Consider the following 5,349-nt stretch of genomic DNA (forward strand, 5'->3'; position numbering starts at 1 on the left):
CCATCTCTTTGGCAATGGCAGAAAGTGCAATCATCTCAATATGTCCTTGCGCAACATCGGAAGAGAGGGTGATGGAAGCTGCTCGATCGGGTGATATTGATACGTTGTATCAACTTATTGAGAAGGACGTAAATGTCTTTAAGACGATGAATAAGAGGCAGTTCTTTGACACTCCACTACACATAGCTTCAACTGCAGAAAGGACTGAGTTTGCGATGGAACTGATGTCCCTAAACCCGTCATTTGCTACGAAGCTGAACAAAGATGGCTTGAGCCCCCTACACCTTGCTTTGCAAAAGGGGAAAACAGAATTGGCGCTTTCTTTGCTGACAATCAATAAAGATCTCGTTAGTGTCAAGGGAAGATGGGTTACACTCCTGTCCATTGCCTAGCTATGAAAGAAACAGATAATTGTTTGACTAAGTTTCCCAGTGCTTACCCTGAATGTATCCACCATGTGACAAGTCGAGATGAAATTGCTCTGCATGCTGCCGCAAGTAACAACAACATAAAAGCTCTTAAAGTTCTACTATGGTGGCTTAGGAGAACCAACATAAAATTGTTTTTTGGATAGTTTTAAATTTTCAAAAACTGTGAAAAATGTGGAGAGAGAATTTATTAGTGTTAATAAATAAAATTCAACACCATCAAATTTTCCTTATAGATTTTGAGGAAGAGAAGAGAAGGATTTGACTTTTTATTATTAAGGAACAATATTGTGTGTTTTGGCTAGTTTTAGTATTATAAATGCTATGCATCCTACCTTTACTCTTCCTCTTTTCAAAATAGATTTTGAGTATTCTCAAGTTCATCTACACCAACTTTCAATTAAGCAACAATGGTTTTAATCAAATTGAAAAAATTGGATTAGGTTTTTTTGTTAGGAAGAATAACTTCAATTAAAAAGATATTAATTAGTTAAGAAACATGGTAATCAATTTAAAACAATGAGATCTTTTTTTTCTTAATTTTTTGTTTCAAATCCTCAACTAATAATTTTTGGACATTTAAAAACGAAAAAACCCAATTCATAGTCGGCAATTTTTAATGCCACATCATTTGCCACGTAGTATTGACGTCATCAAGATGACACATCAATGTACCATATGGCAGATGACATGATATCAAAATTGCTACCTATATTGATAATTAATGAAAGTTAATTAACAATTAGTGAAAAAGATTTATTTGACTTAAAATAAAAGTTCAAGGATTATTTGAATGCAATAAAATGATCAGAACTAAATTGACTTTTTTTTATATAATTTAAGGGTTTATTTGAATATTTAATCTTTCTTTTTTTATCTTATTTTTCTTTCTTAGTCCCTTACTAAGAAGATGGGCTCTAAGAAAAGGCTGTGGGACTTAGGCCCAATCCAAAGAAGAAAATTTCAAATTTTGAAAATTTTGAAAAACAGCCCAATATAATTTAAGGCAAAAAAAAGATACAATTAGATACAAGATGAGAATCCTTTTGGGCATAAATAAATTAAAAGATGTGATCTAAATTAAAAAAAATAAAATTAATTAAGGCTAAAGACAAATTAAGTCCAAAAATGAAATAAAATTAAAAAATGATCTTTCAAGTGAAGAATATATGATGCAAATCAAAAGGAAACAATGCATCATTTGTCCATCATTCAATCATGCATACCTATCCACTCATGCACAAGACCATGCATCATCAAAATTGAAAATCTTCAAACAAATGTCAAGACTAATTCAGTTTTTAGGCAATTAAGCGAAGAAAGATTTGAGTCTTTCATTGAAAAAGAAGAAGAAAAGAAAAAAACCAAACATGAGAGGATTTTAGCCCAATTTAGTTGGCATTCAAGGTGTATAAGTCCAGTTACGTTGGCACGAAAGGAGTGTAAGCCCAATTTAACTGGCATCCAAGATGTATAAGTCCAGTTACGTTGGCACGAAAGGAGTTTACCCCTAATTTAGCTAGCATCCAAGATTTTTAAGCCTAACTATGTTGGCATAAAGAGATTTAAGCCCAATTTAACTGGCATCCAAGATGTATAAGTCTAATTACATTGGCACAAAAGGAGTTTAAGCCCAATTTAGCTAGCATCCAAGATGTTTAAGTCTACCTACGTTAGCACGAAAAGATTTAAGCCCAATTAAATTGACGTCCAAGATATATAAGTCTAGTTATGTTGGCACAAAAAGATATTTAAGCCCAATTTAGCTAGTATCCAAGATGTATAAGTCCAGTTACATTGCCACAAAAGGAGTTTAAGCCCAATTTATCTAGCATCCAAGATGTTTAAGTCTAACTACGTTGGTATGAAAAGATTTAAGCCCAATTTAACTGTCATCCAAGATATGTAAGTCCAGTTACATTGGCACAAAAGGAGTTTAAGCCCAATTTAGCTAGCATTCAAGATGTTTAAGCCTAATTATGTTGGCACAAAAAGATTTAAGCCCAATTTAGCCAGCATCTACGATGTACAAGTCCAATTACGTTGGCTCAAAAAAATTTTCAAACCCAATTTAGTTGGCACCTAAGATATTTAAGTCCAATTACATTAGCACAAAAGGAGTTTAAGCTCAATTTAGCTAGCATCGAAGATGTTTAAGTCTAGCTACGTTGACATGAAAAAATTTAAGCCCAATTTAACTGGCATCCAAGATATATAAGTTCAATTACATTAGCACAAAAAGAGTTTAAGTCCAATTAAACTAGCATTCAAGATGTATAAGTCCAATTACATTGGCATAAAGATCTTTAAGCCCAATTTACTAGGCACTCAAGATGTATAAGTCTAGTTAAGTTGGCATGAATAAGTTTAAGCCCAATTAAAATAGCATCCAAGATGTTATGTTGGCATGAATAAGTTTAAGTCCAATTAAAATAGCATCCAAGATGTATAAATCCAGTTACATTGGCACAAAAAGAGTTTAAACCCAATTAAACCGACATCCAAAATGTATAAGTCTAGTTACATTGACACAAAGATGTTTAAGCCCAATTTACTTGGGATCCAAGATAGATAAGCCTAGTTGTATTGGCACGAATAAGTTTAAGCACAATCAAACTGACATCCAAGATGTATAAATCTAATTGTGTTGGCACGAATGAGTTTAAGCTCAATTAAACTGGCATCCAAGATGTGTAAGTCCAATTATATTGGTACGAATGAGCTTAAACCCAATTAAACTGACATCTAAGATGTTTAAGTCCAGTTATATTGACACAAAGATGTTTAAGCCTAATTATACTAGCATCCAAGTTATTTAAACACAATTTAGAAGGCATCCAACCCAATTATCTTGACATGAGAGAATTTAAGTTACACAGTCTCGTTTTTGAGATGAGGAGCTTTCTAGTTATTAAAAAAAAAAAGATAAAAGAAAAGTCACATAATCTCAATCTGGTACAAGTAAGGTGTCTACGTTTTTGCACTATTCTTGATTCTCAAGAATGTACAAAAAGGGGCAACTATAGACATCTATTTCTCAAATAAAGATTAACCAAAAATAAATAAAATAATTAAATAATATAATAAAAATTAAAATTAAAAAAAAAGGAACAGAGGAGGGAAAAGACTAATGTTGCTCAGCCTCCGTCTTTAGTCACCTCCAGCTACTTACCTTGGGATTGCTTGTGCTAGGAGCCCTATGAAATCACATGATTTCACCTTAGGATTGTCCAAAAATTTGGACAATCTTGCTCTTAAAAAAAAAAGCAGAACAACAAACAGGGGATGGGGGATTTTTGAAAACAAAAAAACCAAAAAAAATGATTTCAAAAAAAAAACCCAATCTTTCAAAAACCAAGAGACCAGATCCAACAAACAGCAAAAAAATCCCTAGTGTTCTAGCAATCATCTACCCCAGCCCCAATCAAAAAACAAATTACAACAAAAAAGAAACCAAAAATATCAAAAAGAAAAAAAAGAGGAAATGGGTTTTGTAGGTTTTGAGAGGGGTAGGAGAGAAGACGACGGTTGGAAGTTTGAGGGAGAGAAAGGAAAATTTGAAAAAAGAAAGAGAAAGAAAGAAGAAGAAAGAGAGAGGGAGAGAAAAGAAGAGTCACTAGTGGTGAGAGAAGACGCCGACGAGGAAGAAAGAGGAAGAGAGAAGAAGAAAGAAAGAAGGAAAGAAGAAAAGATAATAATAATAATAATAAGTGAATGAAGGATAGGATAAAAAAAGAAAGAAATATTTATATTATAAATACATTTGGATACTCGTAAATATAATAAATAAAAAAAACATGATGTAAATATAATTATTATAAAAATTGAAATGATTATTTTGAGTGATCTGATGATAACATTTCACTTAAAAAGGGCACAGAGTTGCCTCTTTCGAGTGGATTTCTTAGGTACAGAGTTTGGGATGGATTTTCACCGAAGCGTCGGGGTAAATCCAAACTCTATACTCCAATACCCATTAGCTCAAATAAGCATTGTTAAAAAATAATATATATTAGAAAAAATAAATTTACATAATGTTGCATTTAAATTTAAATTAATGTAGTAAGTTAATTATCTTAAACAAATATCACTTAATAAAGTTAATGCAACCGTTAAAAATTAATTAATTTTTTATTTGATAAAATATATAATTCAGTAAAAAATATTAATCCATAATGTTAATTAAGGAATATAAATTTAAATAGAAAGCTCTGAAAAATAATAGATAATAATAAATATATGAACAAGGTAATAAACTACCTTAAATTATTAAACTTATTATTGCATGAATAACGAACCAACTAAATTAATAAATGCGTTCATATAGATAGCATCATTTTATCCCGTTATAACATGCTACATTTATCTTGTTAATGGGGCGGGAATTCCAACGATGGGATTTCCTCGAAGAACTTGTTGAAACAAGTCCTTCCCGGGATATCCCTAAGTAAGAAAAACTTTGAGACTTCATCAAAGCGTTGGGATGGTCAGCAAATGATTTATTGATAAAAGATTACCTCATCATTCAAAATTAAACCAATGATAATATCATTTTACAACTGTATCATATACATCCGTGAAACTGAATAAAAGACTCAATTAACTAATATAATAAAGAATTAATTAATAAGCAAACGTTAAGGAAATATAGGAATAAAATCAAGGGTGGACTACAATATGATAACTTAAGATTAAATGGTACCGTTCGTGGAACAGGCGCCACGGAGGTGCTAACCCTTCTCTGTGTGTAACTGCACTTTCGAACTCATCTTTAAAAATTGTAGACCAGTTCTTGTTCTTTCTACGGACCTAACATTAATTTAGAATTTCGTTGATTAAAACCGAGTTAATAGGTGACCAATTACACCCAGAAAAAACGATTGGTGGTGATTCCTAACTTATTTTTTGCGCACATCTAGCA

This window comes from Theobroma umbraticum, unplaced genomic scaffold, assembly GCF_002168275.2.
Source record: "Theobroma umbraticum cultivar Fairchild unplaced genomic scaffold, ASM216827v3 scaffold_81.0, whole genome shotgun sequence".
Lineage (NCBI taxonomy): Eukaryota > Viridiplantae > Streptophyta > Magnoliopsida > Malvales > Malvaceae > Theobroma > Theobroma umbraticum.